Genomic DNA, 7,194 nt, shown 5'->3' on the forward strand with positions numbered 1-7,194 from the left:
AACCCATCATAGAAGAACCATACTAAATCAAACAAAAAGGGTTATAATCACGAAATAACATCATTTGATGCATTCGGAGGGTACTTAACTCAGATGCTTGTCCTAATTATCAATTAGGACAATTGGCTAAAGGGTTTAGGATTTGGACTTAAGAGTTTATCTCCCCTCTCTTACCATTGAGATAATGCGATAGGGTACGCTCATCCTGGCAATTCAGGGAAGTCGATACCCGGTACCTGCAACCTGCATAAAATTCACGCATGTACATACACAATATTCTAAGCTAAACAGACAATGGTAGGAAGTGGTGCATCGTGTAGATTCCGACTAGCAGGTGACTACAACTCCCTTCCTTAACCACATCAGAAACACCATACATAAAGAAAACAAACACGCACACCATACACATGCAGTATGGGGTAAGTATCCATAAGAAAGCACGTGTGATAATAAACCATCTAACTAATCATCATCGATAACTGAAAATATTGAATAATCATCATACATGCATGAAATATAGAGTACCAAGTAATCTCATCATATAATAAACTGAGTGTACAACAACATCTGATAATCTCTAAAATAATAATACTAATCATCAAACATAAATTGGCCTAAAAGAGTTTGGCAAGGATGATAGAAATGTGACTTAGGGGCAGGCACTACAACTTAATTAGTTTTTTTTTTGGATCAGTAAATGACCAAGGCCTCGATTATATTATTAAATAAAAAAACTAGATTACATCAATGTACATCTGTTCAAATGGGTACTGGTACGAAAGAATGGAGAAGAAAACCTCGAGTCTAGCCCGAGACCATAGTCCTTTATTATTATAGCATAAAAGGGGCATACCCCATTTACAAATAATATTAATACAAAGATTGGATCAAAATATGAAGGATTCTTATAATCTATATACTCTAATAGAAGTGGATGCTTGTTGTCAGAGAATCACATGAGCCATTGTATTATACACCCTTCCACTGCTGAATGATAATCTACTCCAGCCTTATTACCTTAATAATCGGATTGATTAGCATTAACAAAGAAATCATACTACCTGATTAAAACTAAATAAGAAAAACTGAAGGGGATGAGATCATAAACCTTTCCTTTAAACATAGTGTTGCTCCATCTGATATTACTATAAATGGATCCTTTGATTAATAAAACATAATCTTCCCACCCTACCATACTTAATTCGTGAAGACCTCATTAAATAATTAATAGTCAATATCTACAAAACAACATTTTGGAAAAAAATTTGGAAAACAGAACAAAGTTAAATAACCTTTCCTAGTGTGCTGAGAAAATAAGAATTCTCCTAAAGTTAGACCCAAACATCTCAATTAATCAATCCAAATCACCAAACCTCGAACTATATACAAAGCAATAGGAATAGAATAGACCAAATGAGGCTACCTAAAATTAGATACAGAGCTTATCTTATAGAATCATGTCATAGATATAATAAATTGATAGCACAAAGATCTAAATAATCAAAGCTTTAGCCAAAACTATTGATCATGATTTGCAAACAAATGAATCATTATCACACCTGACCAAATCACAACATCATTAAAACCCTTCGGACCATGCATAAGGGTTTCAATGGCAGAGAACTAGCTATGAGCAAATCATTTTGTTGTTGTTAACATTATTAGTTGAATCTTGAATGAAAATAAATCATTTATTCAATTGAGGAACATAATGCCACTACCAAGAATCTTCAACAACTTCAATAAATCGCAAGAACCAAAACCAAAGCATATTGGATAACATGATAAGCATAGTAAAAGGACGTCTCAATCCAATGTCACAACAGACAATCCAAATATTAAACATACTAAACATACTGTCATTCATATATACAATGGATACAATAATCTTCAAGTATGCAGGATAGTTATATAAATTGATAGAACAAAACTACCCTAACTCAGATTACATTTCGATAAAAAATATAGTAAAAAATATATCTAACCAAAAACCCTACTGTGGGCTAGAAGATATCAATTTGGGAAATTAACCATAGATTGTATTCCTACAGAACTTATGTTTAATACCAAAAATATCTAAAAGCTCCCACTATAAGAGAGGAACAAATGAACCACAAGGCAGTCATTGAATTAAGGCTTCGCAGACCTAGAAACTAATCAAAACTGGAGTTGAAAGGCTACTCGACGCTCCTTACTTCTTATAGAAAACCATGATGACTTCGGCGATGTCATTCAGATTTTCTGAATGAAAATGAGGATGAAATTCAAAGGATGACCTTTCTCTACTAGACCTCTTGAGATTGGGAGTACAAAATTCCAACTCTTCCAGATTACCAAAACCCACTCCTGGTTGGATATTTAACTTAATTAGTTATTATTAGTTGTTTATTTTTTAAACAATTAATATTATTTAATTTTGAGTAGAAATTATTTATAGTTTAATTTATTGAAATGAGATTTTATTTAATTATTAATTTTTTATTTATCCCTAATTTTAACTGTCTTTTTTCCCTTTTTATTTAAAAATTAAATAAGTTGTTATCTCCACTTTTAACTCGTGTTCTTCTTACTTTTATTTAACTTTTGATTTTTATAATTAATTGAAGTTTTAGTTTTTATTATTGGTAAATGACTAAAGCCTAGATTAATTATTATTATTTATTGTATTTTTTAATTTTATTTTTGTGCTAAGTGAATTTGGACCCAAGACCTCCCACATTGAGAGGCTCACAAGTTACCATTGTGTTGTAAGCTCTTTCCTAAAGTTTTAGTTTTTAAATTACTTTAATTTTTTTTAAAAATTAGTTTAGCTAATAGGATATTTGTGGGAGGAGTTATTATTTTTAAATATATTTTTATATCTCTCATATTATTTTTTTATAATAAATTATTATTTTATTTATATTTAAGGTGACAAACTTTAAGATAATTTAGTTTTTAGTTTTTATAATTATTTTAGTTTATTTTTTATTATTCACTTTATACATGCTATTTTTTTAGATGATAATTTATAAGTATATGATAAATTAAATTTTAAAAAATTATTTAATTTATTAAAAGAATTACAATTAATTTTACTTAAATTAAAAATCAGTTTTAATTTAATTTATGCACAATAAATTATAGTTTTAAAAAATATTAGTAAAAGCGTATCGGCTATTAATTTTAATCATCTTGATCTATATTATTATCTTTTTACACTTCTGAAAGTTGAATACGGTCAGCTTGATGATGCACAAAATCATAACTACAAGCATAGCATTGATCCTCTAGTGGTTGGTTTGTAAAGGGTGTTTGAATGGATAGACACATAGATAGACCCATCCAAATATTCACATAATTTCAATGTTCATTAAATTATTTATGCATAAATAGTTTAAAAAAAATAATAATTCTTTTTATATTACAAAAGATTCTATTTTTATAAGATGACAAAATATTTAAAACAGGTAGATGTAAGAATATACACATAATAAATACTAAATACTAGTTCTTTTAGTGCTTTGAGTCAAGTCATTATTTGTATAAATTTATGATTCATTTAATAAGATACCAACTAATTTTGCTAGTATAGATATCTTAAAATACATGTATCTAAAAAAATGTTTGAGATATTAGTTGAAGTTTATTTATTTACTCTATTTTATAGATTTTGCTTTAGAATTTTTTTTTACTATATGCATGGATGTCTTATTAAATCTTCATTTTGACATTATTATTAGTTCCTGCCGTATGGCAGGATACTATAGCATCCAAGTGGATGCAAATTTTCAATAAGTTTTGACCAATTGAAATGTTTTATATATGCATTCCAAGCTAGTTTCATAATGTTTTTGAATTCATGCCATTATTTTCATTTATAAGAAATGTTAAATTCAAATTTCCCATTGGCTGTTGTGGTGAACAGTAGGGTATTCAGCTTTTTTCATTGTATTAAAAAATGAATTTGTAGCTAACATTAAATAAGCATATTGTCAATGACATTTTTTTCTTTGTAGTCTTTATTGCTTGGCTTTATGTTTTGTCAATTGTCTCATCTGAACCACTATGCTTAGCCAATTTCCAGATCTAAATCTTTAGGAAATCCACCGTATTCTGATTTGGATTTATACTTTGCACTGTATAGGTGTCATATTGTCAGCAAAGATGTCAGTTTTGGGAGAAAATGTGGTCACAATTCTTTGGTCTGTCTTTTACTCATTGTCTTGGGGAATGTTTTCCGGCTGTCTGTCCACTGCATTTAATTGGGTTCTTCAATTCTGGTCATCTAAAGTTCCTATTTATTAGTAATTGTTGATTTCGGAGGCATCGGGAAAATTGGACAGTCCCTTCTGTATGCTTCTGAGAAGTAGGTTTTGTTGCAGAAAACAGGTATGTTTTTGTCTTTCTGTGATGTATTTTGCTTAAGATTTTGTTGCAGAGAATAGGTATGTTTTTCATTTGTTGATACTGCTTCCTGTACTACTTTTTGTAGAAAATTGTTGTAGGTTTGATATGCGTTCTGTGTGTATAGATGGCTTATTTTCCTATTTACTCTTCAATATTGGTTTTGCCTTTTGGTAGCTCCTCTTGTCATATTTGTGAGGATTTGAGCAGGCCTGTATTTTAGCAAGCTCTGTTGAGTCGCTGGATTTAGGCAAAAGTTCTTTCCTAGGAGAAAATGTTGTTCTGCAAAATCTGTACCGAAGAACAACAACAACAAATCGATCAATAAACAATGGAATCTAAGTATATACATAATTCATTTCTATTTAGTCTTTGTGTTCTTCTCAAATCAAAAAATTTTTGATCAAAACCTGCAAAAGTGACGTTTTTGTCGGCAGCCATGAGGTCCTTCCATACCTGGTCTTTCATACCTTCCTGTTGCAATAAAAGTAGGTGCAAAAAAACCGGCCACAAAGTGCTGAATTTTAGCCTGACAGAAGGACGGGGAGTCCAGATTTCCTAACTGATTGATACCGCTTTCAATGCTTAACCTGTGGAAGTGTATTGCCTTTGTCTGTGTCTGGTTTGGCCATGCAAGACTTGGGCGCTTGAACGGAAGTATTGCAAGATCTTTGAGATATCTCAAAAATGTCTTCCCCTACTCTGAGCGCTACGGGGGTTCTAACCCCAAATCGTATGTGCAGATCGAATGTTGACGTTGTTAGTGCCTTTCCGCTTCTGCTTACAACATCTTGTGTAACCTTTGTGCAGACGACTTCTCCTAATACACTCAATTCTCTCCTTCTAGTGGTCGGTAGTGTGGCTGGTGGGCCAGCTTTTGGGCTATCACTGCTTGGGAGAGATATTAAGCTCTTAGCCCCAAAACTGCTGTAGATTAAATCTATCAACACAAGTAGAGATGAGTATCGATGTTGCTTCTACTGCTACTCTAAAGCACAAATTTTGTATTTTCATAATCTGTGGGCACAAAATCATAAAAATAGTGAATGAAAATGAAGAATTTATGGATAATTGAATATGTGAAAAAGTAATTTCAGTTTCTAGAGGCTTACTCTTTCTCTGTCTTGTACCTTTTGCCTTCCAATTTGTAATAAAGAACCTGCAATGAAGCATGGTCAAATCCCAATTTATTTTACTAATGTCTTGGTTGTGGGAACGATAATTGTCCCAAAATATGTTGCTCCCTTATTGAAGTTTAATTATGACTAAGGCATAACATCTTCTCTTTCTCCTAAGAAAATTTTATGTACACATTTGAATTAGCCCAAATACCTGGTCTTTCATACCTTCCTGTTGCATGTCTCTGAATTCGAGGGCTTCTCTGCCCTGCTCATTAACTGGATTTTTCAGCCCTGCTGCAAGGAAACTCGTAACTGTCAACCAAAAAGGACTTTATTAGGAGGAGGGCTAGATTGCTTTAACAACCATTCTTCATAGCACAAATTGCTCCGAACCCCTTTATCAATTCAACACTATTCCCAAGATTGTGGTCGATATCATCAGAAACTGTGCATATTTTTATGATTCTTTCAAGTCTATATGTTTGGAGAGCATTCTTTTCTCTGCTATTTGTTTCATCATGCAATTCTAGTGGGCTCGAATTTATGTTTGTGCAGCTCAGATGAAAAAAAAACAGACTTTTTTTGGCATTAGCAATGGAAAATGTATAGAGATTCTATCAAATGACGACTGCCCACATTCTAGGAACCAAAAAAATCAGAATTTCTGCCAAATGACCAGTGCCCACAAAGAACAAGTAAGAGTGGGGCAGCTACCAAAACAGATCGTCGACACCTCCCACACAATCCACATCAAAACACGACGAAAATGAATTAAAAACGAGAATGAATTAAGTATAACGCTGAAAAAACACAGAAGGGTTTTAAAACGAAAAAATTGAAAAAACGAGAACAAATTGCAGGAGTGATTATATTTACCTACTGGAGCAATGATAACTCCAAACAAAAGAATCTTACTTAACTGAAACCTGCGCAATTTGAAGGAAAGGAAAGAAACTGTGAGCCGCCAAACTTGAAATGCCCGCCAATAAAATATACAGTGGCACGACAAAGAATTACTCCCTTAAATTGGACGAAGCAAAATAGAGTTTATGAGGATATAACTAAGCTCTGTTGTTTCTCTAATTAATGAATCTACGCCTCTAACTCTTTGCATATTCGTAATTAAGGCTTGCCGACCGAGTGGTGTATTGCTTTTTAGACAATTTGTTCCCACCGTGGAGGTGGATGAACTCGGTTGACTTGCTCGATGTGAAATTGGTGTTCTCAGGTTGATTGCATAAAATCATTAACTTTCTTGAAGGCTCAATAGTTACCTCGCAGATAAAGTTTTTTTGGGTTTTTTTCTTTCTTTTCTTATACACTGTTCTGTGTGCAGAAATCACCATTATGCAAACAGCCAAAAAGGGTATACAGGAAATTCCATTGCGTTTGAATCCCGGCGATCAACGCGATGAAATCCGAAGCCTTGTTCCTTCCTTTTCAGACGCCCCCCACCCAACTACCTTGAATGAATGCCTAGGAATACACGCCGATCAAATGCTTGACAACGTTCCTACACGGCCGAAATTAAATGAAACGAACTCAAAATTAACGCAAATGACGCCAAATGCCATGAAATCGAACCAAAGGACGCGTAGTGAAAGCCCCCAGCGCCACGAAATGAAATGAAATTCAGCGAAATTAAATGCGATTCAGAAACGTGGACCGGCATATCCGCTGGAAAGCA

At 33.0% G+C, this 7,194-nt stretch overlaps 1 long non-coding RNA gene across 2 annotated transcripts; it reads right to left on the minus strand.

Moving 5' to 3' along the window:
* Positions 1-4,742: 4,742 nt before the first annotated feature.
* Positions 4,743-5,970, minus strand: LOC149580059 (uncharacterized). 2 transcript variants are annotated; one of them, XR_016359792.1, is made up of 3 exons: positions 5,733-5,970; positions 5,499-5,545; positions 4,743-5,403 (listed from the first exon to the last, which is right to left on the minus strand). It is a non-coding gene; the product is annotated as an uncharacterized LOC149580059 (long non-coding RNA). The 2 variants fall into 2 exon arrangements; XR_016359793.1 differs by having other exon boundaries at positions 4,744-5,403; positions 5,719-5,970.
* Between the last annotated feature and the right edge of the window lie 1,224 nt (positions 5,971-7,194).

Source organism: Cupressus sempervirens, chromosome 1 (assembly GCF_028749045.1).
Source record: "Cupressus sempervirens isolate cs-2001-9-10 chromosome 1, ASM2874904v1, whole genome shotgun sequence".
In the NCBI taxonomy this organism is placed as follows: domain Eukaryota; kingdom Viridiplantae; phylum Streptophyta; class Pinopsida; order Cupressales; family Cupressaceae; genus Cupressus; species Cupressus sempervirens.